At 45.0% G+C, this 24,562-nt stretch overlaps 16 non-coding genes and 2 pseudogenes across 16 annotated transcripts; all 18 read right to left on the minus strand.

Annotated features, from left to right (window-relative positions):
• Positions 1 to 287: 287 nt before the first annotated feature.
• On the minus strand, positions 288 to 478 carry LOC141203862 (U2 spliceosomal RNA). Its single transcript, XR_012274885.1, has one exon. It is a non-coding gene; the product is annotated as a U2 spliceosomal RNA (small nuclear RNA).
• A 1,115-nt stretch (positions 479 to 1,593) lies between these two features.
• Positions 1,594 to 1,784, minus strand: LOC141203768 (U2 spliceosomal RNA). The gene has a single exon (XR_012274794.1). It is a non-coding gene; the product is annotated as a U2 spliceosomal RNA (small nuclear RNA).
• Positions 1,785 to 2,899: 1,115 nt separating this feature from the next.
• On the minus strand, positions 2,900 to 3,090 carry LOC141203851 (U2 spliceosomal RNA). The gene has a single exon (XR_012274875.1). It is a non-coding gene; the product is annotated as a U2 spliceosomal RNA (small nuclear RNA).
• A 1,113-nt stretch (positions 3,091 to 4,203) lies between these two features.
• Positions 4,204 to 4,394, minus strand: LOC141203257 (U2 spliceosomal RNA). Its single transcript, XR_012274374.1, has one exon. It is a non-coding gene; the product is annotated as a U2 spliceosomal RNA (small nuclear RNA).
• A 1,115-nt stretch (positions 4,395 to 5,509) lies between these two features.
• On the minus strand, positions 5,510 to 5,700 carry LOC141203268 (U2 spliceosomal RNA). The gene has a single exon (XR_012274384.1). It is a non-coding gene; the product is annotated as a U2 spliceosomal RNA (small nuclear RNA).
• Positions 5,701 to 6,816: 1,116 nt separating this feature from the next.
• Positions 6,817 to 7,007, minus strand: LOC141203279 (U2 spliceosomal RNA). The gene has a single exon (XR_012274393.1). It is a non-coding gene; the product is annotated as a U2 spliceosomal RNA (small nuclear RNA).
• A 1,115-nt stretch (positions 7,008 to 8,122) lies between these two features.
• On the minus strand, positions 8,123 to 8,313 carry LOC141203290 (U2 spliceosomal RNA). Its single transcript, XR_012274400.1, has one exon. It is a non-coding gene; the product is annotated as a U2 spliceosomal RNA (small nuclear RNA).
• Positions 8,314 to 9,428: 1,115 nt separating this feature from the next.
• On the minus strand, positions 9,429 to 9,619 carry LOC141203763 (U2 spliceosomal RNA). Its single transcript, XR_012274790.1, has one exon. It is a non-coding gene; the product is annotated as a U2 spliceosomal RNA (small nuclear RNA).
• A 1,115-nt stretch (positions 9,620 to 10,734) lies between these two features.
• On the minus strand, positions 10,735 to 10,925 carry LOC141203301 (U2 spliceosomal RNA). The gene has a single exon (XR_012274405.1). It is a non-coding gene; the product is annotated as a U2 spliceosomal RNA (small nuclear RNA).
• Positions 10,926 to 12,037: 1,112 nt separating this feature from the next.
• LOC141203196 (U2 spliceosomal RNA) lies at positions 12,038 to 12,220 on the minus strand. Its single transcript, XR_012274329.1, has one exon. It is a non-coding gene; the product is annotated as a U2 spliceosomal RNA (small nuclear RNA).
• Positions 12,221 to 15,072: 2,852 nt separating this feature from the next.
• LOC141203208 (U2 spliceosomal RNA) lies at positions 15,073 to 15,255 on the minus strand. The gene has a single exon (XR_012274339.1). It is a non-coding gene; the product is annotated as a U2 spliceosomal RNA (small nuclear RNA).
• A 789-nt stretch (positions 15,256 to 16,044) lies between these two features.
• On the minus strand, positions 16,045 to 16,136 carry LOC141203344 (U2 spliceosomal RNA; annotated as a pseudogene).
• Positions 16,137 to 17,251: 1,115 nt separating this feature from the next.
• LOC141203780 (U2 spliceosomal RNA) lies at positions 17,252 to 17,442 on the minus strand. The gene has a single exon (XR_012274806.1). It is a non-coding gene; the product is annotated as a U2 spliceosomal RNA (small nuclear RNA).
• Positions 17,443 to 18,554: 1,112 nt separating this feature from the next.
• LOC141203313 (U2 spliceosomal RNA) lies at positions 18,555 to 18,745 on the minus strand. The gene has a single exon (XR_012274406.1). It is a non-coding gene; the product is annotated as a U2 spliceosomal RNA (small nuclear RNA).
• A 1,114-nt stretch (positions 18,746 to 19,859) lies between these two features.
• On the minus strand, positions 19,860 to 20,042 carry LOC141203184 (U2 spliceosomal RNA). Its single transcript, XR_012274319.1, has one exon. It is a non-coding gene; the product is annotated as a U2 spliceosomal RNA (small nuclear RNA).
• A 789-nt stretch (positions 20,043 to 20,831) lies between these two features.
• Positions 20,832 to 20,923, minus strand: LOC141203345 (U2 spliceosomal RNA; annotated as a pseudogene).
• Positions 20,924 to 22,038: 1,115 nt separating this feature from the next.
• Positions 22,039 to 22,229, minus strand: LOC141203781 (U2 spliceosomal RNA). The gene has a single exon (XR_012274807.1). It is a non-coding gene; the product is annotated as a U2 spliceosomal RNA (small nuclear RNA).
• Positions 22,230 to 23,341: 1,112 nt separating this feature from the next.
• Positions 23,342 to 23,532, minus strand: LOC141203325 (U2 spliceosomal RNA). The gene has a single exon (XR_012274407.1). It is a non-coding gene; the product is annotated as a U2 spliceosomal RNA (small nuclear RNA).
• Positions 23,533 to 24,562: the final 1,030 nt, after the last annotated feature.

Raw genomic sequence — 24,562 nt, forward strand, 5'->3', positions numbered from 1 at the left:
TGAAAGCTCCAAAATGCTTGCCTAATATGTCTGTTTATCCAAAAGGAAGTAAAAAGGGAGAGCTAGAAAGATAGCATTGCATCACATTACATGGCAATGCAATGCACAGTTGCTGAAGTTGAACCAAAATGAGCTTGTAATCTGGCTTCTGCAACTTTGAACATGAAAAATCCAATGAGGAGAAGAAAAGCAAAGCCAAAGAGTCCATCCCAAAATCCGACAAACAAGCAAAATGAACAAAAAAACATTGAATTCAATTCTTTCTGATTTTAGAAACTGCATTAAAGAAGGGGTGCACCGGTCCTGGAGATACTGCAATACCAGGTCAATGCGTGGAGTGGACAGAGCAAGCTCTTTTTCCATCTCCCTGTTCTAAAAATCCATTTAATATATGGTCCCCAGATAGGGGACGTATCAGATATTAAACTGATAAGAACAGATACTACACTTGATCTTAGTCAAAAGGCCGAGAAGCGATAACCTGAATTGGTTTCAAACTACGGAGCCACCCATGGATCCTGAAAAGTCCATTTGTGGAGATGAGCTCCTGGACTCCCGTTAAGAAGACATGTTGTCAACCTCTAGATCCCTTACATGCCTGCACTTTTCGGCTTGCTGCTGCTGCAATCCACGCGTCTTAGATCTGCATAACTCCACCTCTTTAAACACAGCACCTTCACCCCCTGCTGTTCCCACCCGCCTCAACACCGTTGGAAGGGAGGAGAACCAATTAAGGCGGGGGGTGGGGTGGAACGAGCAGCTGTCTACCCTTAGCAGGAGGGCTCCTGATTATATACCTCTCCTGCTGCTGCTGCTGCTGGCTGTCCAGCAGCAGACTGAAGGTGGCTGCTGCTGTGCACAGGTATATAAAGGCTCAGAGCCTATTATGACACGCGCAGCCAGCGTTCCATTGCCACATTCCATCTACTGCAGGCAGGATACCTGGCTGGCTGAATGTCGCTGAGAAGCTCACAGAGACCGCCATAAGCAACAGTTTAACAGAATGCCACAGACTAATCAACCAAACTTTTTGGGTTGGGTTCTCTTTTATAGTCTGCAGGCATTAAATGAAAGAAGTCAGTGTTCCAGCAGAAGGAGACAACGTTTCAGAAAAGGCATTGTAGCAAACCAAAAAAGAAATTTTAAGCGCAGCAGAGTAACCAGCGCACATACCTGTTAGCTCAGGTGAGTTTAAAAGGCTGCTGTTGATAACAAGGGCATTTGCTAAATAGATGGTGTGTGTGCAACAATATACTGAAAGGTCAATTATATTGTGCAGCTTATCTCACCACCTGTAGTTATTTAGGTGAAAGCTCCAAAATGCTTGCCTAATATGTCTGTTTATCCAAAAGGAAGTAAAAAGGGAGAGCTAGAAAGATAGCATTGCATCACATTACATGGCAATGCAATGCACAGTTGCTGAAGTTGAACCAAAATGAGCTTGTAATCTGGCTTCTGCAACTTTGAACATGAAAAATCCAATGAGGAGAAGAAAAGCAAAGCCAAAGAGTCCATCCCAAAATCCGACAAACAAGCAAAATGAACAAAAAACATTGAATTCAATTCTTTCTGATTTTAGAAACTGCATTAAAGAAGGGGTGCACCGGTCCTGGAGATACTGCAATACCAGGTCAATGCGTGGAGTGGACAGAGCAAGCTCTTTTTCCATCTCCCTGTTCTAAAAATCCATTTAATATATGGTCCCCAGATAGGGGACGTATCAGATATTAAACTGATAAGAACAGATACTACACTTGATCTTAGCCAAAAGGCTGAGAAGCGATAACCAGAATTGGTTTCAAACTACGGAGCCACCCAAGGATCCTGAAAAGTCCATTTGTGGAGATGAGCTCCTGGACTCCCGTTAAGAAGACATGTTGTCAACCTCTAGATCCCTTACATGCCTGCACTTTTCGGCTTGCTGCTGCTGCAATCCACGCGTTTTAGATCTGCATAACTCCACCTCTTTAAACACAGCACCTTCACCCCCTGCTGTTCCCACCCGCCTCAACACCGTTGGAAGGGAGGAGAACCAATTAAGGCGGGGGGTGGGGTGGAACGAGCAGCTGTCTACCCTTAGCAGGAGGGCTCCTGATTACATACCTCTCCTGCTGCTGCTGCTGCTGGCTGTCCAGCAGCAGACTGAAGGTGGCTGCTGCTGTGCACAGGTATATAAAGGCTCAGAGCCTATTATGACACGCGCAGCCAGCGTTCCATTGCCACATTCCATCTACTGCAGGCAGGATACCTGGCTGGCTGAATGTCGCTGAGAAGCTCACAGAGACCGCCATAAGCAACAGTTTAACAGAATGCCACAGACTAATCAACCAAACTTTTTGGGTTGGGTTCTCTTTTATAGTCTGCAGGCATTAAATGAAAGAAGTCAGTGTTCCAGCAGAAGGAGACAACGTTTCAGAAAAGGCATTGTAGCAAACCAAAAAAGAAATTTTAAGCGCAGCAGAGTAACCAGCGCACATACCTGTTAGCTCAGGTGAGTTTAAAAGGCTGCTGTTGATAACAAGGGCATTTGCTAAATAGATGGTGTGTGTGCAACAATATACTGAAAGGTCAATTATATTGTGCAGCTTATCTCACCACCTGTAGTTATTTAGGTGAAAGCTCCAAAATGCTTGCCTAATATGTCTGTTTATCCAAAAGGAAGTAAAAAGGGAGAGCTAGAAAGATAGCATTGCATCACATTACATGGCAATGCAATGCACAGTTGCTGAAGTTGAACCAAAATGAGCTTGTAATCTGGCTTCTGCAACTTTGAACATGAAAAATCCAATGAGGAGAAGAAAAGCAAAGCCAAAGAGTCCATCCCAAAATCCGACAAACAAGCAAAATGAACAAAAAACATTGAATTCAATTCTTTCTGATTTTAGAAACTGCATTAAAGAAGGGGTGCACCGGTCCTGGAGACACTGCAATACCAGGTCAATGCGTGGAGTGGACAGAGCAAGCTCTTTTTCCATCTCCCTGTTCTAAAAATCCATTTAATATATGGTCCCCAGATAGGGGACGTATCAGATATTAAACTGATAAGAACAGATATTACACTTGATCTTAGCCAAAAGGCCGAGAAGCGATAACCAGAATTGGTTTCAAACTACGGAGCCACCCAAGGATCCTGAAAAGTCCATTTGTGGAGATGAGCTCCTGGACTCCCGTTAAGAAGACATGTTGTCAACCTCTAGATCCCTTACATGCCTGCACTTTTCGGCTTGCTGCTGCTGCAATCCACGCGTTTTAGATCTGCATAACTCCACCTCTTTAAACACAGCACCTTCACCCCCTGCTGTTCCCACCCGCCTCAACACCGTTGGAAGGGAGGAGAACCAATTAAGGCGGGGGGTGGGGTGGAACGAGCAGCTGTCTACCCTTAGCAGGAGGGCTCCTGATTACATACCTCTCCTGCTGCTGCTGCTGGCTGTCCAGCAGCAGACTGAAGGTGGCTGCTGCTGTGCACAGGTATATAAAGGCTCAGAGCCTATTATGACACGCGCAGCCAGCGTTCCATTGCCACATTCCATCTACTGCAGGCAGGATACCTGGCTGGCTGAATGTCGCTGAGAAGCTCACAGAGACCGCCATAAGCAACAGTTTAACAGAATGCCACAGACTAATCAACCAAACTTTTTGGGTTGGGTTCTCTTTTATAGTCTGCAGGCATTAAATGAAAGAAGTCAGTGTTCCAGCAGAAGGAGACAACGTTTCAGAAAAGGCATTGTAGCAAACCAAAAAAGAAATTTTAAGCGCAGCAGAGTAACCAGCGCACATACCTGTTAGCTCAGGTGAGTTTAAAAGGCTGCTGTTGATAACAAGGGCATTTGCTAAATAGATGGTGTGTGTGCAACAATATACTGAAAGGTCAATTATATTGTGCAGCTTATCTCACCACCTGTAGTTATTTAGGTGAAAGCTCCAAAATGCTTGCCTAATATGTCTGTTTATCCAAAAGGAAGTAAAAAGGGAGAGCTAGAAAGATAGCATTGCATCACATTACATGGCAATGCAATGCACAGTTGCTGAAGTTGAACCAAAATGAGCTTGTAATCTGGCTTCTGCAACTTTGAACATGAAAAATCCAATGAGGAGAAGAAAAGCAAAGCCAAAGAGTCCATCCCAAAATCCGACAAACAAGCAAAATGAACAAAAAAACATTGAATTCAATTCTTTCTGATTTTAGAAACTGCATTAAAGAAGGGGTGCACCGGTCCTGGAGATACTGCAATACCAGGTCAATGCGTGGAGTGGACAGAGCAAGCTCTTTTTCCATCTCCCTGTTCTAAAAATCCATTTAATATATGGTCCCCAGATAGGGGACGTATCAGATATTAAACTGATAAGAACAGATACTACACTTGATCTTAGCCAAAAGGCCGAGAAGCGATAACCAGAATTGGTTTCAAACTACGGAGCCACCCAAGGATCCTGAAAAGTCCATTTGTGGAGATGAGCTCCTGGACTCCCGTTAAGAAGACATGTTGTCAACCTCTAGATCCCTTACATGCCTGCACTTTTCGGCTTGCTGCTGCTGCAATCAACGCGTTTTAGATCTGCATAACTCCACCTCTTTAAACACAGCACCTTCACCCCCTGCTGTTCCCACCCGCCTCAACACCGTTGGAAGGGAGGAGAACCAATTAAGGCGGGGGGTGGGGTGGAACGAGCAGCTGTCTACCCTTAGCAGGAGGGCTCCTGATTACATACCTCTCCTGCTGCTGCTGCTGCTGGCTGTCCAGCAGCAGACTGAAGGTGGCTGCTGCTGTGCACAGGTATATAAAGGCTCAGAGCCTATTATGACACGCGCAGCCAGCGTTCCATTGCCACATTCCATCTACTGCAGGCAGGATACCTGGCTGGCTGAATGTCGCTGAGAAGCTCACAGAGACCGCCATAAGCAACAGTTTAACAGAATGCCACAGACTAATCAACCAAACTTTTTGGGTTGGGTTCTCTTTTATAGTCTGCAGGCATTAAATGAAAGAAGTCAGTGTTCCAGCAGAAGGAGACAACGTTTCAGAAAAGGCATTGTAGCAAACCAAAAAAGAAATTTTAAGCGCAGCAGAGTAACCAGCGCACATACCTGTTAGCTCAGGTGAGTTTAAAAGGCTGCTGTTGATAACAAGGGCATTTGCTAAATAGATGGTGTGTGTGCAACAATATACTGAAAGGTCAATTATATTGTGCAGCTTATCTCACCACCTGTAGTTATTTAGGTGAAAGCTCCAAAATGCTTGCCTAATATGTCTGTTTATCCAAAAGGAAGTAAAAAGGGAGAGCTAGAAAGATAGCATTGCATCACATTACATGGCAATGCAATGCACAGTTGCTGAAGTTGAACCAAAATGAGCTTGTAATCTGGCTTCTGCAACTTTGAACATGAAAAATCCAATGAGGAGAAGAAAAGCAAAGCCAAAGAGTCCATCCCAAAATCCGACAAACAAGCAAAATGAACAAAAAACATTGAATTCAATTCTTTCTGATTTTAGAAACTGCATTAAAGAAGGGGTGCACCGGTCCTGGAGATACTGCAATACCAGGTCAATGCGTGGAGTGGACAGAGCAAGCTCTTTTTCCATCTCCCTGTTCTAAAAATCCATTTAATATATGGTCCCCAGATAGGGGACGTATCAGATATTAAACTGATAAGAACAGATACTACACTTGATCTTAGCCAAAAGGCCGAGAAGCGATAACCAGAATTGGTTTCAAACTACGGAGCCACCCAAGGATCCTGAAAAGTCCATTTGTGGAGATGAGCTCCTGGACTCCCGTTAAGAAGACATGTTGTCAACCTCTAGATCCCTTACATGCCTGCACTTTTCGGCTTGCTGCTGCTGCAATCCACGCGTTTTAGATCTGCATAACTCCACCTCTTTAAACACAGCACCTTCACCCCCTGCTGTTCCCACCCGCCTCAACACCGTTGGAAGGGAGGAGAACCAATTAAGGCGGGGGGTGGGGTGGAACGAGCAGCTGTCTACCCTTAGCTGGAGGGCTCCTGATTACATACCTCTCCTGCTGCTGCTGCTGCTGGCTGTCCAGCAGCAGACTGAAGGTGGCTGCTGCTGTGCACAGGTATATAAAGGCTCAGAGCCTATTATGACACGCGCAGCCAGCGTTCCATTGCCACATTCCATCTACTGCAGGCAGGATACCTGGCTGGCTGAATGTCGCTGAGAAGCTCACAGAGACCGCCATAAGCAACAGTTTAACAGAATGCCACAGACTAATCAACCAAACTTTTTGGGTTGGGTTCTCTTTTATAGTCTGCAGGCATTAAATGAAAGAAGTCAGTGTTCCAGCAGAAGGAGACAACGTTTCAGAAAAGGCATTGTAGCAAACCAAAAAAGAAATTTTAAGCGCAGCAGAGTAACCAGCGCACATACCTGTTAGCTCAGGTGAGTTTAAAAGGCTGCTGTTGATAACAAGGGCATTTGCTAAATAGATGGTGTGTGTGCAACAATATATTGAAAGGTCAATTATATTGTGCAGCTTATCTCACCACCTGTAGTTATTTAGGTGAAAGCTCCAAAATGCTTGCCTAATATGTCTGTTTATCCAAAAGGAAGTAAAAAGGGAGAGCTAGAAAGATAGCATTGCATCACATTACATGGCAATGCAATGCACAGTTGCTGAAGTTGAACCAAAATGAGCTTGTAATCTGGCTTCTGCAACTTTGAACATGAAAAATCCAATGAGGAGAAGAAAAGCAAAGCCAAAGAGTCCATCCCAAAATCCGACAAACAAGCAAAATGAACAAAAAAACATTGAATTCAATTCTTTCTGATTTTAGAAACTGCATTAAAGAAGGGGTGCACCGGTCCTGGAGATACTGCAATACCAGGTCAATGCGTGGAGTGGACAGAGCAAGCTCTTTTTCCATCTCCCTGTTCTAAAAATCCATTTAATATATGGTCCCCAGATAGGGGACGTATCAGATATTAAACTGATAAGAACAGATACTACACTTGATCTTAGCCAAAAGGCCGAGAAGCGATAACCAGAATTGGTTTCAAACTACGGAGCCACCCAAGGATCCTGAAAAGTCCATTTGTGGAGATGAGCTCCTGGACTCCCGTTAAGAAGACATGTTGTCAACCTCTAGATCCCTTACATGCCTGCACTTTTCGGCTTGCTGCTGCTGCAATCCACGCGTTTTAGATCTGCATAACTCCACCTCTTTAAACACAGCACCTTCACCCCCTGCTGTTCCCACCAGCCTCAACACCGTTGGAAGGGAGGAGAACCAATTAAGGCGGGGGGTGGGGTGGAACGAGCAGCTGTCTACCCTTAGCAGGAGGGCTCCTGATTACATACCTCTCCTGCTGCTGCTGCTGCTGGCTGTCCAGCAGCAGACTGAAGGTGGCTGCTGCTGTGCACAGGTATATAAAGGCTCAGAGCCTATTATGACACGCGCAGCCAGCGTTCCATTGCCACATTCCATCTACTGCAGGCAGGATACCTGGCTGGCTGAATGTCGCTGAGAAGCTCACAGAGACCGCCATAAGCAACAGTTTAACAGAATGCCACAGACTAATCAACCAAACTTTTTGGGTTGGGTTCTCTTTTATAGTCTGCAGGCATTAAATGAAAGAAGTCAGTGTTCCAGCAGAAGGAGACAACGTTTCAGAAAAGGCATTGTAGCAAACCAAAAAAGAAATTTTAAGCGCAGCAGAGTAACCAGCGCACATACCTGTTAGCTCAGGTGAGTTTAAAAGGCTGCTGTTGATAACAAGGGCATTTGCTAAATAGATGGTGTGTGTGCAACAATATACTGAAAGGTCAATTATATTGTGCAGCTTATCTCACCACCTGTAGTTATTTAGGTGAAAGCTCCAAAATGCTTGCCTAATATGTCTGTTTATCCAAAAGGAAGTAAAAAGGGAGAGCTAGAAAGATAGCATTGCATCACATTACATGGCAATGCAATGCACAGTTGCTGAAGTTGAACCAAAATGAGCTTGTAATCTGGCTTCTGCAACTTTGAACATGAAAAATCCAATGAGGAGAAGAAAAGCAAAGCCAAAGAGTCCATCCCAAAATCTGACAAACAAGCAAAATGAACAAAAAACATTGAATTCAATTCTTTCTGATTTTAGAAACTGCATTAAAGAAGGGGTGCACCGGTCCTGGAGATACTGCAATACCAGGTCAATGCGTGGAGTGGACAGAGCAAGCTCTTTTTCCATCTCCCTGTTCTAAAAATCCATTTAATATATGGTCCCCAGATAGGGGACGTATCAGATATTAAACTGATAAGAACAGATACTACACTTGATCTTAGCCAAAAGGCCGAGAAGCGATAACCAGAATTGGTTTCAAACTACGGAGCCACCCAAGGATCCTGAAAAGTCCATTTGTGGAGATGAGCTCCTGGACTCCCGTTAAGAAGACATGTTGTCAACCTCTAGATCCCTTACATGCCTGCACTTTTCGGCTTGCTGCTGCTGCAATCCACGCGTTTTAGATCTGCATAACTCCACCTCTTTAAACACAGCACCTTCACCCCCTGCTGTTCCCACCCGCCTCAACACCGTTGGAAGGGAGGAGAACCAATTAAGGCGGGGGGTGGGGTGGAACGAGCAGCTGTCTACCCTTAGCAGGAGGGCTCCTGATTAGATACCTCTCCTGCTGCTGCTGCTGCTGGCTGTCCAGCAGCAGACTGAAGGTGGCTGCTGCTGTGCACAGGTATATAAAGGCTCAGAGCCTATTATGACACGCGCAGCCAGCGTTCCATTGCCACATTCCATCTACTGCAGGCAGGATACCTGGCTGGCTGAATGTCGCTGAGAAGCTCACAGAGACCGCCATAAGCAACAGTTTAACAGAATGCCACAGACTAATCAACCAAACTTTTTGGGTTGGGTTCTCTTTTATAGTCTGCAGGCATTAAATGAAAGAAGTCAGTGTTCCAGCAGAAGGAGACAACGTTTCAGAAAAGGCATTGTAGCAAACCAAAAAAGAAATTTTAAGCGCAGCAGAGTAACCAGCGCACATACCTGTTAGCTCAGGTGAGTTTAAAAGGCTGCTGTTGATAACAAGGGCATTTGCTAAATAGATGGTGTGTGTGCAACAATATACTGAAAGGTCAATTATATTGTGCAGCTTATCTCACCACCTGTAGTTATTTAGGTGAAAGCTCCAAAATGCTTGCCTAATATGTCTGTTTATCCAAAAGGAAGTAAAAAGGGAGAGCTAGAAAGATAGCATTGCATCACATTACATGGCAATGCAATGCACAGTTGCTGAAGTTGAACCAAAATGAGCTTGTAATCTGGCTTCTGCAACTTTGAACATGAAAAATCCAATGAGGAGAAGAAAAGCAAAGCCAAAGAGTCCATCCCAAAATCCGACAAACAAGCAAAATGAACAAAAAACATTGAATTCAATTCTTTCTGATTTTAGAAACTGCATTAAAGAAGGGGTGCACCGGTCCTGGAGATACTGCAATACCAGGTCAATGCGTGGAGTGGACAGAGCAAGCTCTTTTTCCATCTCCCTGTTCTAAAAATCCATTTAATATATGGTCCCCAGGTAGGGGACGTATCAGATATTAAACTGATAAGAACAGATACTACACTTGATCTTAGCCAAAAGGCCGAGAAGCGATAACCAGAATTGGTTTCAAACTACGGAGCCACCCAAGGATCCTGAAAAGTCCATTTGTGGAGATGAGCTCCTGGACTCCCGTTAAGAAGACATGTTGTCAACCTCTAGATCCCTTACATGCCTGCACTTTTCGGCTTGCTGCTGCTGCAATCCACGCGTTTTAGATCTGCATAACTCCACCTCTTTAAACACAGCACCTTCACCCCCTGCTGTTCCCACCCGCCTCAACACCGTTGGAAGGGAGGAGAACCAATTAAGGCGGGGGGTGGGGTGGAACGAGCAGCTGTCTACCCTTAGCAGGAGGGCTCCTGATTACATACCTCTCCTGCTGCTGCTGCTGCTGGCTGTCCAGCAGCAGACTGAAGGTGGCTGCTGCTGTGCACAGGTATATAAAGGCTCAGAGCCTATTATGACACGCGCAGCCAGCGTTCCATTGCCACATTCCATCTACTGCAGGCAGGATACCTGGCTGGCTGAATGTCGCTGAGAAGCTCACAGAGACCGCCATAAGCAACAGTTTAACAGAATGCCACAGACTAATCAACCAAACTTTTTGGGTTGGGTTCTCTTTTATAGTCTGCAGGCATTAAATGAAAGAAGTCAGTGTTCCAGCAGAAGGAGACAACGTTTCAGAAAAGGCATTGTAGCAAACCAAAAAAGAAATTTTAAGCGCAGCAGAGTAACCAGCGCACATACCTGTTAGCTCAGGTGAGTTTAAAAGGCTGCTGTTGATAACAAGGGCATTTGCTAAATAGATGGTGTGTGTGCAACAATATACTGAAAGGTCAATTATATTGTGCAGCTTATCTCACCACCTGTAGTTATTTAGGTGAAAGCTCCAAAATGCTTGCCTAATATGTCTGTTTATCCAAAAGGAAGTAAAAAGGGAGAGCTAGAAAGATAGCATTGCATCACATTACATGGCAATGCAATGCACAGTTGCTGAAGTTGAACCAAAATGAGCTTGTAATCTGGCTTCTGCAACTTTGAACATGAAAAATCCAATGAGGAGAAGAAAAGCAAAGCCAAAGAGTCCATCCCAAAATCCGACAAACAAGCAAAATGAACAAAAAACATTGAATTCAATTCTTTCTGATTTTAGAAACTGCATTAAAGAAGGGGTGCACCGGTCCTGGAGATACTGCAATACCAGGTCAATGCGTGGAGTGGACAGAGCAAGCTCTTTTTCCATCTCCCTGTTCTAAAAATCCATTTAATATATGGTCCCCAGATAGGGGACGTATCAGATATTAAACTGATAAGAACAGATACTACACTTGATCTTAGCCAAAAGGCCGAGAAGCGATAACCAGAATTGGTTTCAAACTACGGAGCCACCCAAGGATCCTGAAAAGTCCATTTGTGGAGATGAGCTCCTGGACTCCCGTTAAGAAGACATGTTGTCAACCTCTAGATCCCTTACATGCCTGCACTTTTCGGCTTGCTGCTGCTGCAATCCACGCGTTTTAGATCTGCATAACTCCACCTCTTTAAACACAGCACCTTCACCCCCTGCTGTTCCCACCCGCCTCAACACCGTTGGAAGGGAGGAGAACCAATTAAGGCGGGGGGTGGGGTGGAACGAGCAGCTGTCTACCCTTAGCAGGAGGGCTCCTGATTACATACCTCTCCTGCTGCTGCTGCTGGCTGTCCAGCAGCAGACTGAAGGTGGCTGCTGCCGTGCACAGGTATATAAAGGCTCAGAGCCTATTATGACACGCGCAGCCAGCGTTCCATTGCCACATTCCATCTACTGCAGGCAGGATACCTGGCTGGCTGAATGTCGCTGAGAAGCTCACAGAGACCGCCATAAGCAACAGTTTAACAGAATGCCACAGACTAATCAACCAAACTTTTTGGGTTGGGTTCTCTTTTATAGTCTGCAGGCATTAAATGAAAGAAGTCAGTGTTCCAGCAGAAGGAGACAACGTTTCAGAAAAGGCATTGTAGCAAACCAAAAAAGAAATTTTAAGCGCAGCAGAGTAACCAGCGCACATACCTGTTAGCTCAGGTGAGTTTAAAAGGCTGCTGTTGATAACAAGGGCATTTGCTAAATAGATGGTGTGTGTGCAACAATATACTGAAAGGTCAATTATATTGTGCAGCTTATCTCACCACCTGTAGTTATTTAGGTGAAAGCTCCAAAATGCTTGCCTAATATGTCTGTTTATCCAAAAGGAAGTAAAAAGGGAGAGCTAGAAAGATAGCATTGCATCACATTACATGGCAATGCAATGCACAGTTGCTGAAGTTGAACCAAAATGAGCTTGTAATCTGGCTTCTGCAACTTTGAACATGAAAAATCCAATGAGGAGAAGAAAAGCAAAGCCAAAGAGTCCATCCCAAAATCCGACAAACAAGCAAAATGAACAAAAAACATTGAATTCAATTCTTTCTGATTTTAGAAACTGCATTAAAGAAGGGGTGCACCGGTCCTGGAGATACTGCAATACCAGGTCAATGCGTGGAGTGGACAGAGCAAGCTCTTTTTCCATCTCCCTGTTCTAAAAATCCATTTAATATATGGTCCCCAGATAGGGGACGTATCAGATATTAAACTGATAAGAACAGATTTTTTTTTTTTTTTTTTTTTAAAACCTATTCAGGTTAAAATTAAAGTCCACTCCACAGTCCTCTTCTCCCCAAAGGGAGACAAGACGTGGACTCCAACTTAAATCATCATCAGGTTTTGGTACTTTTAATGTCAGAAAAAAAAATTACAAAAATACAACAATACTTACAAAGAAAGAAATGTTTCAGAACCTGAATGGATACCAAAAAAATAAAAATTAAATTATAACTGTATTAACAACAGTAATAACATCAAGTAAAATACTTGTAACCATTATCAAAAGCATGAACCCCAACCCAACTCAGAACCTTAAGGGACAAATCTTCAACCCTTGATGCTGAAAAAACTTGTTTCGATACACCATCTGGTATTCTATATTTCACACAAAAAACATTTTTATCTCTTATTAGTTCTTTCCTAACATTCTCTATAAGATAGTCCAAACGTTTCTCATCATACAACTTACGGTACAACCGGTTAAAATATTCTGCATTCTTTATAAACATAGGTTGTTGAAAAACAACTATATTTTCTTCCATTGCCACCTCCACTTCCTGTTCCTTTCTCTTTTCTTGCTTTTTAACCTTACCACGGCCAGTTCCCTGACTTACACCTCCCATTTCACTCTCTACCCTATCCCCCCAATCTACTCTTGTTTTCTCCATCTCCCTCTGCACTCCTACAGGTTTGCTTTCTTTTCCCTTTACCACCAACACCTTTTCTACACTTTCCTCCTTTCTCTCTACCAAAACCTTTTTAACCACTACCTCCTTCTCTTTATTTCTTTTCCTCTTTGGGCAATTCTTAAAAACATGCGTATCTTCCTGACACAAGTTGCACTTCCTCCGATCTTTACAATCCTTTGACTCATGATCACCTTTTTTGCAAAAACCACATACACCACCCGAACAATTTTCCTTTCCATGCCCGTATTGACGACAAACTCGACAAAAAGTGGGTATACCACTGAAAAAAATATCACCATTTATATTACCCAACTTAAACCTAGCTGGGGGAAGCAACACAGTCCCCTGCTCATCTTCTTTGAAACGGACCAAAAATTTCCACTTCGAAGTCCAAAAACCAAATTCATTATAAATCTTCCCTTTTGGTGTTACTGACAAACAAAAAAACTCCAAAAATGTAAGAACATCCTCTTCGTCCACCAATGGAGAGTACATTTTAACAATGATCCATTTATCTCTAACGGGGAAGTGTGGCATTACACTTATCCCCTCCATTCTTTTATCCTGGCTTGCAGTCATTTTCCTTAGATATCCTTCAAAAAAAACTTTGTCAACAAAAACTATATCATAAACACCCCTCCTGGGGTAGTCCATTATCGCCAACACTTCTTCTGTCTTCAAACCAAAAAGATCCACAAGAACTTGACTCATCACATACCTAAAATCCTTTTGATCTCGAAAGTTCTCCTGAACAACCAAACGAATAGAATTCTGCACCTTAGCGAATTCAGGCACATGATCTTCCTCTCCTTCATGTGATGCTGCAGACATCTTCTTCACAAACAGGTTCTCCTCTTCTCAATAGAAACCTTCAACACCGAAGTGCCAGGTAGATGATCGCCTCCCGTTGCCCGGGGACTAATCCGACTCCCTAATAGCAGCAGGGAGGTGAAGCCCTGCTGAAAAACAGAGCGATCCCCCCAGGCCAAGGAGCCGGGTACCCCGAGCACCTCTCAGCCAAGACCAAGGCAGCAGCCGCTAGATCACTGCACTTGATCTTAGCCAAAAGGCCGAGAAGCGATAACCAGAATTGGTTTCAAACTACGGAGCCACCCAAGGATCCTGAAAAGTCCATTTGTGGAGATGAGCTCCTGGACTCCCGTTAAGAAGACATGTTGTCAACCTCTAGATCCCTTACATGCCTGCACTTTTCGGCTTGCTGCTGCTGCAATCCACGCGTTTTAGATCTGCATAACTCCACCTCTTTAAACACAGCACCTTCACCCCCTGCTGTTCCCACCCGCCTCAACACCGTTGGAAGGGAGGAGAACCAATTAAGGCGGGGGGTGGGGTGGAACGAGCAGCTGTCTACCCTTAGCAGGAGGGCTCCTGATTACATACCTCTCCTGCTGCTGCTGCTGCTGGCTGTCCAGCAGCAGACTGAAGGTGGCTGCTGCTGTGCACAGGTATATAAAGGCTCAGAGCCTATTATGACACGCGCAGCAGCGTTCCATTGCCACATTCCATCTACTGCAGGCAGGATACCTGGCTGGCTGAATGTCGCTGAGAAGCTCACAGAGACCGCCATAAGCAACAGTTTAACAGAATGCCACAGACTAATCAACCAAACTTTTTGGGTTGGGTTCTCTTTTATAGTCTGCAGGCATTAAATGAAAGAAGTCAGTGTTCCAGCAGAAGGAGACAACGTTTCAGAAAAGGCATTGTAGCAAACCAAAAAAGAAATTTTAAGCGCAGCAGAGTAACCAGCGCACATACCTGTTAGCTCAGGTGAGTTTAAAAGGCTGCTGTTGATAACAAGGGCATTTGCTAAATAGATGGTGTGTGTGCAACAATATACTGAAAGGTCAATTATATTGTGCAGCTTATCTCACCACCTGTAGTTATTTAGGTGAAAGCTCCAAAATGCTTGCCTAATATGTCTGTTTATCCAAAAGGAAGTAAAAAGGGAGAGCTAGAAAGATAGCATTGCATCACATTACATGGCAATGCAATGCACAGTTGCTGAAGTTGAACCAAAATGAGCTTGTAATCTGGCTTCTGCAACTTTGAACATGAAAAATCCAATGAGGAGAAGAAAAGCAAAGCCAAAGAGTCCATCCCAAAATCCGACAAACAAGCAAAATGAACAAAAAACATTGAATTCAATTCTTTCTGATTTTAGAAACTGCATTAAAGAAGGGGTGCACCGGTCCTGGAGATACTGCAATACCAGGTCAATGCGTGGAGTGGACAGAGCAAGCTCTTTTTCCATCTCCCTGTTCTAAAAATCCATTTAATATATGGTCCCCAGATAGGGGACGTATCAGATATTAAACTGATAAGAACAGATTTTTTTTATTATCGAAAGCCCGAATTCGTGTACAAAACCCGAGTGCGCTTAAAAAAGTGACAAGTGCCACAAAAAAAGTGCACTAGGATGCTGGTCTTCTTGAAACCCTCTCCAAAAGGAGAAGGGTCCCCCAAACCATTCCCCGTCCCTCCGAGCCAGAAGGCCACAGTGAGGAACAGGGACAAATAGCCACCTCCAGCCGGAGCCAGAGGCGACCCAATCTTACCCCCAGCACCTGCCCGAGTTCTCACCCGAGCAAGGCACTGGGAGCCAAAGACTGTGCTCCCCTCCCGGAAGAGGGGAGCCAACAACGCTCTCCTCCCGAAAGAGGAGAGCCAGGGGGGTTCAGGGGGGAGCGGAACCTGATGGCCACACACTCCCCCCCTAGACCTGCCAAGAGAGTAACCCGTAAGGGAACCGCATCCCGACAAAATCCTAGTAGGACGTGACACACGTGAATAAGTGGACACACAGTGACAAAGAAATTAAATAAATAGTGAAGGTTTCACAGTATAATACTGCCCGGACCTTCGACCGGGAATTGAAAAATTCCCCATCCTAAGGCCAGAAGGCCCGGAATAAGGGTGTGTGCGAAGAAAGAAAATTTAAAGTGCTTGTGCAAATGTGCCATAAACTCAAGTGGGGTTCCCAATCCCAGTGAGTTAAGGCACCCCAGGGTCACCACTCCTGGGGCACTTCACACTTCGGGCTTTCGATCTCCCCCGGCCCAATGGCGTCGATCCTGGGGGGCCATGCTTTCCACCAGATGACTATATTAGCCACCTGGCGTACTAACAAGCGCCTAAACCCCAGTGTGCATAATGTATCAATCTACTAGGGCGGCCAACATCCAAAACCGCCTTTTCGAAAGATACTACACTTGATCTTAGCCAAAAGGCCGAGAAGCGATAACCAGAATTGGTTTCAAACTACGGAGCCACCCAAGGATCCTGAAAAGTCCATTTGTGGAGATGAGCTCCTGGACTCCCGTTAAGAAGACATGTTGTCAACCTCTAGATCCCTTACATGCCTGCACTTTTCGGCTTGCTGCTGCTGCAATCCACGCGTTTTAGATCTGCATAACTCCACCTCTTTAAACACAGCACCTTCACCCCCTGCTGTTCCCACCCGCCTCAACACCGTTGGAAGGGAGGAGAACCAATTAAGGCGGGGGGTGGGGTGGAACGAGCAGCTGTCTACCCTTAGCAGGAGGGCTCCTGATTACATACCTCTCCTGCTGCTGCTGCTGCTGGCTGTCCAGCAGCAGACTGAAGGTGGCTGCTGCTGTGCACAGGTATATAAAGGCTCAGAGCCTATTATGACACGCGCAGCCAGCGTTCCATTGCCACATTCCATCTACTGCAGGCAGGATACCTGGCTGGCTGAATGTCGCTGAGAAGCTCACAGAGACCGCCATAAGCAACAGTTTAACAGAATGCCACAGACTAATCAACCAAACTTTTTGGGTTGGGTTCTCTTTTATAGTCTGTAGGCATTAAATGAAAGAAGTCAGTGTTCCAGCAGAAGGAGACAACGTTTCAGAAAAGGCATTGTAGCAAAACAAAAAAAAAATTTTAAGCGCAGCAGAGTAACCAGCGCACATACCTGTTAGCTCAGGTGAGTTTAAAAGGCTGCTGTTGATAACAAGGGCATTTGCTAAATAGATGGTGTGTGTGCAACAATATACTGAAAGGTCAATTATATTGTGCAGCTTATCTCACCACCTGTAGTTATTTAGGTGAAAGCTCCAAAATGCTTGCCTAATATGTCTGTTTATCCAAAAGGAAGTAAAAAGGGAGAGCTAGAAAGATAGCATTGCATCACATTACATGGCAATGCAATGCACAGTTGCTGAAGTTGAACCAAAATGAGCTTGTAATCTGGCTTCTGCAACTTTGAACATGAAAAATCCAATGAGGAGAAGAAAAGCAAAACCAAAGAGTCCATCCCAAAATCCGACAAACAAGCAAAATGAACAAAAAACATTGAATTCAATTCTTTCTGATTTTAGAAACTGCATTAAAGAAGGGGTGCACCGGTCCTGGAGATACTGCAATACCAGGTCAATGCGTGGAGTGGACAGAGCAAGCTCTTTTTCCATCTCCCTGTTCTAAAAATCCATTTAATATATGGTCCCCAGATAGGGGACGTATCAGATATTAAACTGATAAGAACAGATACTACACTTGATCTTAGCCAAAAGGCCGAGAAACGATAACCAGAATTGGTTTCAAACTACGGAGCCACCCAAGGATCCTGAAAAGTCCATTTGTGGAGATGAGCTCCTGGACTCCCGTTAAGAAGACATGTTGTCAACCTCTAGATCCCTTACATGCCTGCACTTTTCGGCTTGCTGCTGCTGCAATCCACGCGTTTTAGATCTGCATAACTCCACCTCTTTAAACACAGCACCTTCACCCCCTGCTGTTCCCACCCGCCTCAACACCGTTGGAAGGGAGGAGAACCAATTAAGGCGGGGGGTGGGGTGGAACGAGCAGCTGTCTACCCTTAGCAGGAGGGCTCCTGATTACATACCTCTCCTGCTGCTGCTGCTGGCTGTCCAGCAGCAGACTGAAGGTGGCTGCTGCTGTGCACAGGTATATAAAGGCTCAGAGCCTATTATGACACGCGCAGCCAGCGTTCCATTGCCACATTCCATCTACTGCAGGCAGGATACCTGGCTGGCTGAATGTCGCTGAGAAGCTCACAGAGACCGCCATAAGCAACAGTTTAACAGAATGCCACAGACTAATCAACCAAACTTTTTGGGTTGGGTTCTCTTTTATAGTCTGCAGGCATTAAATGAAAGAAGTCAGTGTTCCAGCAGAAGGAGACAACGTTTCAGAAAAGGCATTGTAGCAAACCAAAAAAGAAATTTTAAGCGCAGCAGAGTAACCAGCGCACATACCTGTTAGCTCAGGTGAGTTTAAAAGGCTGCTGTTGATAACAAGGGCATTTGCTAAATAGATGGTGTGTGTGCAACAATATACTGAAAGGTCAATTATATTGTGCAGCTTATCTCACCACCTGTAGTTATTTAGGTGAAAGCTCCAAAATGCTTGCCTAATATGTCTGTTTATCCAAAAGGAAGTAAAAAGGGAGAGCTAGAAAGATAGCATTGCATCACATTACATGGCAATGCAATGCACAGTTGCTGAAGTTGAACCAAAATGAGCTTGTAATCTGGCTTCTGCAACTTTGAACATGAAAAATCCAATGAGGAGAAGAAAAGCAAAGCCAAAGAGTCCATCCCAAAATCCGACAAACAAGCAAAATGAACAAAAAACATTGAATTCAATTCTTTCTGATTTTAGAAACTGCATTAAAGAAGGGGTGCACCGGTCCTGGAGATACTGCAATACCAGGTCAATGCGTGGAGTGGACAGAGCAAGCTCTTTTTCCATCTCCCTGTTCTAAAAATCCATTTAATATATGGTCCCCAGATAGGGGACGTATCAGATATTAAACTGATAAGAACAGATACTACACTTGATCTTAGCCAAAAGGCCGAGAAGCGATAACCAGAATTGGTTTCAAACTACGGAGCCACCCAAGGATCCTGAAAAGTCCATTTGTGGAGATGAGCTCCTGGACTCCCGTTAAGAAGACATGTTGTCAACCTCTAGATCCCTTACATGCCTGCACTTTTCGGCTTGCTGCTGCTGCAATCCACGCGTTTTAGATCTGCATAACTCCACCTCTTTAAACACAGCACCTTCACCCCCTGCTGTTCCCACCCGCCTCAACACCGTTGGAAGGGAGGAGAACCAATTAAGGCGGGGGGTGGGGTGGAACGAGCAGCTGTCTACCCTTAGCAGGAGGGCTCCTGATTACATACCTCTCCTGCTGCTGCTGCTGCTGGCTGTCCAGCAGCAGACTGAAGGTGGCTGCTGCTGTGCACAGGTATATAAAGGCTCAGAGCCTATTATGACACGCGCAGCAGCGTTCCATTGCCACATTCCATCTACTGCAGGCAGGATACCTGGCTGGCTGAATGTCGCTGAGAAGCTCACAGAGACCGCCATAAGCAACAGTTTAACAGAATGCCACAGACTAATCAACCAAACTTTTTGGGTTGGGTTCTCTTTTATAGTCTGCAGGCATTAAATGAAAGAAGTCAGTGTTCCAGCAGAAGGAGACAACGTTTCAGAAAAGGCATTGTAGCAAACCAAAAAAGAAATTTTAAGCGCAGCAGAGTAACCAGCGCACATACCTGTTAGCTCAGGTGAGTTTAAAAGGCTGCTGTTGATAACAAGGGCATTTGCTAAATAGATGGTGTGTGTGCAACAATATACTGAAAGGTCAATTATATTGTGCAGCTTATCTCACCACCTGTAGTTATTTAGGTGAAAGCTCCAAAATGCTTGCCTAATATGTCTGTTTATCCAAAAGGAAGTAAAAAGGGAGAGCTAGAAAGATAGCATTGCATCACATTACATGGCAATGCAATGCACAGTTGCTGAAGTTGAACCAAAATGAGCTTGTAATCTGGCTTCTGCAACTTTGAACATGAAAAATCCAATGAGGAGAAGAAAAGCAAAGCCAAAGAGTCCATCCCAAAATCCGACAAACAAGCAAAATGAACAAAAAACATTGAATTCAATTCTTTCTGATTTTAGAAACTGCATTAAAGAAGGGGTGCACCGGTCCTGGAGATACTGCAATACCAGGTCAATGCGTGGAGTGGACAGAGCAAGCTCTTTTTCCATCTCCCTGTTCTAAAAATCCATTTAATATATGGTCCCCAGATAGGGGACGTATCAGATATTAAACTGATAAGAACAGATTTTTTTTTTTATCGAAAGCCCGAATTCGTGTACAAAACCCGAGTGCGCTTAAAAAAGTGACAAGTGCCACAAAAAAAGTGCACTAGGATGCTGGTCTTCTTGAAACCCTCTCCAAAAGGAGAAGGGTCCCCCAAACCATTCCCCGTCCCTCCGAGCCAGAAGGCCACAGTGAGGAACAGGGACAAATAGCCACCTCCAGCCGGAGCCAGAGGCGACCCAATCTTACCCCCAGCACCTGCCCGAGTTCTCACCCGAGCAAGGCACTGGGAGCCAAAGACTGTGCTCCCCTCCCGGAAGAGGGGAGCCAACAACGCTCTCCTCCCGAAAGAGGAGAGCCAGGGGGGTTCAGGGGGGAGCGGAACCTGATGGCCACACACTCCCCCCCTAGACCTGCCAAGAGAGTAACCCGTAAGGGAACCGCATCCCGACAAAATCCTAGTAGGACGTGACACACGTGAATAAGTGGACACACAGTGACAAAGAAATTAAATAAATAGTGAAGGTTTCACAGTATAATACTGCCCGGACCTTCGACCGGGAATTGAAAAATTCCCCATCCTAAGGCCAGAAGGCCCGGAATAAGGGTGTGTGCGAAGAAAGAAAATTTAAAGTGCTTGTGCAAATGTGCCATAAACTCAAGTGGGGTTCCCAATCCCAGTGAGTTAAGGCACCCCAGGGTCACCACTCCTGGGGCACTTCACACTTCGGGCTTTCGATCTCCCCCGGCCCAATGGCGTCGATCCTGGGGGGCCATGCTTTCCACCAGATGACTATATTAGCCACCTGGCGTACTAACAAGCGCCTAAACCCCAGTGTGCATAATGTATCAATCTACTAGGGCGGCCAACATCCAAAACCGCCTTTTCGAAAGATACTACACTTGATCTTAGCCAAAAGGCCGAGAAGCGATAACCAGAATTGGTTTCAAACTACGGAGCCACCCAAGGATCCTGAAAAGTCCATTTGTGGAGATGAGCTCCTGGACTCCCGTTAAGAAGACATGTTGTCAACCTCTAGATCCCTTACATGCCTGCACTTTTCGGCTTGCTGCTGCTGCAATCCACGCGTTTTAGATCTGCATAACTCCACCTCTTTAAACACAGCACCTTCACCCCCTGCTGTTCCCACCCGCCTCAACACCGTTGGAAGGGAGGAGAACCAATTAAGGCGGGGGGTGGGGTGGAACGAGCAGCTGTCTACCCTTAGCAGGAGGGCTCCTGATTACATACCTCTCCTGCTGCTGCTGCTGCTGGCTGTCCAGCAGCAGACTGAAGGTGGCTGCTGCTGTGCACAGGTATATAAAGGCTCAGAGCCTATTATGACACGCGCAGCCAGCGTTCCATTGCCACATTCCATCTACTGCAGGCAGGATACCTGGCTGGCTGAATGTCGCTGAGAAGCTCACAGAGACCGCCATAAGCAACAGTTTAACAGAATGCCACAGACTAATCAACCAAACTTTTTGGGTTGGGTTCTCTTTTATAGTCTGTAGGCATTAAATGAAAGAAGTCAGTGTTCCAGCAGAAGGAGACAACGTTTCAGAAAAGGCATTGTAGCAAAACAAAAAAAAAATTTTAAGCGCAGCAGAGTAACCAGCGCACATACCTGTTAGCTCAGGTGAGTTTAAAAGGCTGCTGTTGATAACAAGGGCATTTGCTAAATAGATGGTGTGTGTGCAACAATATACTGAAAGGTCAATTATATTGTGCAGCTTATCTCACCACCTGTAGTTATTTAGGTGAAAGCTCCAAAATGCTTGCCTAATATGTCTGTTTATCCAAAAGGAAGTAAAAAGGGAGAGCTAGAAAGATAGCATTGCATCACATTACATGGCAATGCAATGCACAGTTGCTGAAGTTGAACCAAAATGAGCTTGTAATCTGGCTTCTGCAACTTTGAACATGAAAAATCCAATGAGGAGAAGAAAAGCAAAACCAAAGAGTCCATCCCAAAATCCGACAAACAAGCAAAATGAACAAAAAACATTGAATTCAATTCTTTCTGATTTTAGAAACTGCATTAAAGAAGGGGTGCACCGGTCCTGGAGATACTGCAATACCAGGTCAATGCGTGGAGTGGACAGAGCAAGCTCTTTTTCCATCTCCCTGTTCTAAAAATCCATTTAATATATGGTCCCCAGATAGGGGACGTATCAGATATTAAACTGATAAGAACAGATACTACACTTGATCTTAGCCAAAAGGCCGAGAAACGATAACCAGAATTGGTTTCAAACTACGGAGCCACCCAAGGATCCTGAAAAGTCCATTTGTGGAGATGAGCTCCTGGACTCCCGTTAAGAAGACATGTTGTCAACCTCTAGATCCCTTACATGCCTGCACTTTTCGGCTTGCTGCTGCTGCAATCCACGCGTTTTAGATCTGCATAACTCCACCTCTTTAAACACAGCACCTTCACCCCCTGCTGTTCCCACCCGCCTCAACACCGTTGGAAGGGAGGAGAACCAATTAAGGCGGGGGGTGGGGTGGAACGAGCAGCTGTCTACCCTTAGCAGGAGGGCTCCTGATTACATACCTCTCCTGCTGCTGCTGCTGGCTGTCCAGCAGCAGACTGAAGGTGGCTGCTGCTGTGCACAGGTATATAAAGGCTCAGAGCCTATTATGACACGCGCAGCCAGCGTTCCATTGCCACATTCCATCTACTGCAGGCAGGATACCTGGCTGGCTGAATGTCGCTGAGAAGCTCACAGAGACCGCCATAAGCAACAGTTTAACAGAATGCCACAGACTAATCAACCAAACTTTTTGGGTTGGGTTCTCTTTTATAGTCTGCAGGCATTAAATGAAAGAAGTCAGTGTTCCAGCAGAAGGAGACAACGTTTCAGAAAAGGCATTGTAGCAAACCAAAAAAGAAATTTTAAGCGCAGCAGAGTAACCAGCGCACATACCTGTTAGCTCAGGTGAGTTTAAAAGGCTGCTGTTGATAACAAGGGCATTTGCTAAATAGATGGTGTGTGTGCAACAATATACTGAAAGGTCAATTATATTGTGCAGCTTATCTCACCACCTGTAGTTATTTAGGTGAAAGCTCCAAAATGCTTGCCTAATATGTCTGTTTATCCAAAAGGAAGTAAAAAGGGAGAGCTAGAAAGATAGCATTGCATCACATTACATGGCAATGCAATGCACAGTTGCTGAAGTTGAACCAAAATGAGCTTGTAATCTGGCTTCTGCAACTTTGAACATGAAAAATCCAATGAGGAGAAGAAAAGCAAAGCCAAAGAGTCCATCCCAAAATCCGACAAACAAGCAAAATGAACAAAAAACATTGAATTCAATTCTTTCTGATTTTAGAAACTGCATTAAAGAAGGGGTGCACCGGTCCTGGAGATACTGCAATACCAGGTCAATGCGTGGAGTGGACAGAGCAAGCTCTTTTTCCATCTCCCTGTTCTAAAAATCCATTTAATATATGGTCCCCAGATAGGGGACGTATCAGATATTAAACTGATAAGAACAGATACTACACTTGATCTTAGCCAAAAGGCCGAGAAGCGATAACCAGAATTGGTTTCAAACTACGGAGCCACCCAAGGATCCTGAAAAGTCCATTTGTGGAGATGAGCTCCTGGACTCCCGTTAAGAAGACATGTTGTCAACCTCTAGATCCCTTACATGCCTGCACTTTTCGGCTTGCTGCTGCTGCAATCCACGCGTTTTAGATCTGCATAACTCCACCTCTTTAAACACAGCACCTTCACCCCCTGCTGTTCCCACCCGCCTCAACACCGTTGGAAGGGAGGAGAACCAATTAAGGCGGGGGGTGGGGTGGAACGAGCAGCTGTCTACCCTTAGCAGGAGGGCTCCTGATTACATACCTCTCCTGCTGCTGCTGCTGCTGGCTGTCCAGCAGCAGACTGAAGGTGGCTGCTGCTGTGCACAGGTATATAAAGGCTCAGAGCCTATTATGACACGCGCAGCCAGCGTTCCATTGCCACATTCCATCTACTGCAGGCAGGATACCTGGCTGGCTGAATGTCGCTGAGAAGCTCACAGAGACCGCCATAAGCAACAGTTTAACAGAATGCCACAGACTAATCAACCAAACTTTTTGGGTTGGGTTCTCTTTTATAGTCTGCAGGCATTAAATGAAAGAAGTCAGTGTTCCAGCAGAAGGAGACAACGTTTCAGAAAAGGCATTGTAGCAAACCAAAAAAGAAATTTTAAGCGCAGCAGAGTAACCAGCGCACATACCTGTTAGCTCAGGTGAGTTTAAAAGGCTGCTGTTGATAACAAGGGCATTTGCTAAATAGATGGTGTGTGTGCAACAATATACTGAAAGGTCAATTATATTGTGCAGCTTATCTCACCACCTGTAGTTATTTAGGTGAAAGCTCCAAAATGCTTGCCTAATATGTCTGTTTATCCAAAAGGAAGTAAAAAGGGAGAGCTAGAAAGATAGCATTGCATCACATTACATGGCAATGCAATGCACAGTTGCTGAAGTTGAACCAAAATGAGCTTGTAATCTGGCTTCTGCAACTTTGAACATGAAAAATCCAATGAGGAGAAGAAAAGCAAAGCCAAAG

This window comes from Phyllobates terribilis, unplaced genomic scaffold (genome assembly GCF_046119375.1).
Source record: "Phyllobates terribilis strain yellow unplaced genomic scaffold, ASM4611937v1 Scaffold_124__1_contigs__length_5142088, whole genome shotgun sequence".
In the NCBI taxonomy this organism is placed as follows: Eukaryota; Metazoa; Chordata; class Amphibia; order Anura; family Dendrobatidae; genus Phyllobates; species Phyllobates terribilis.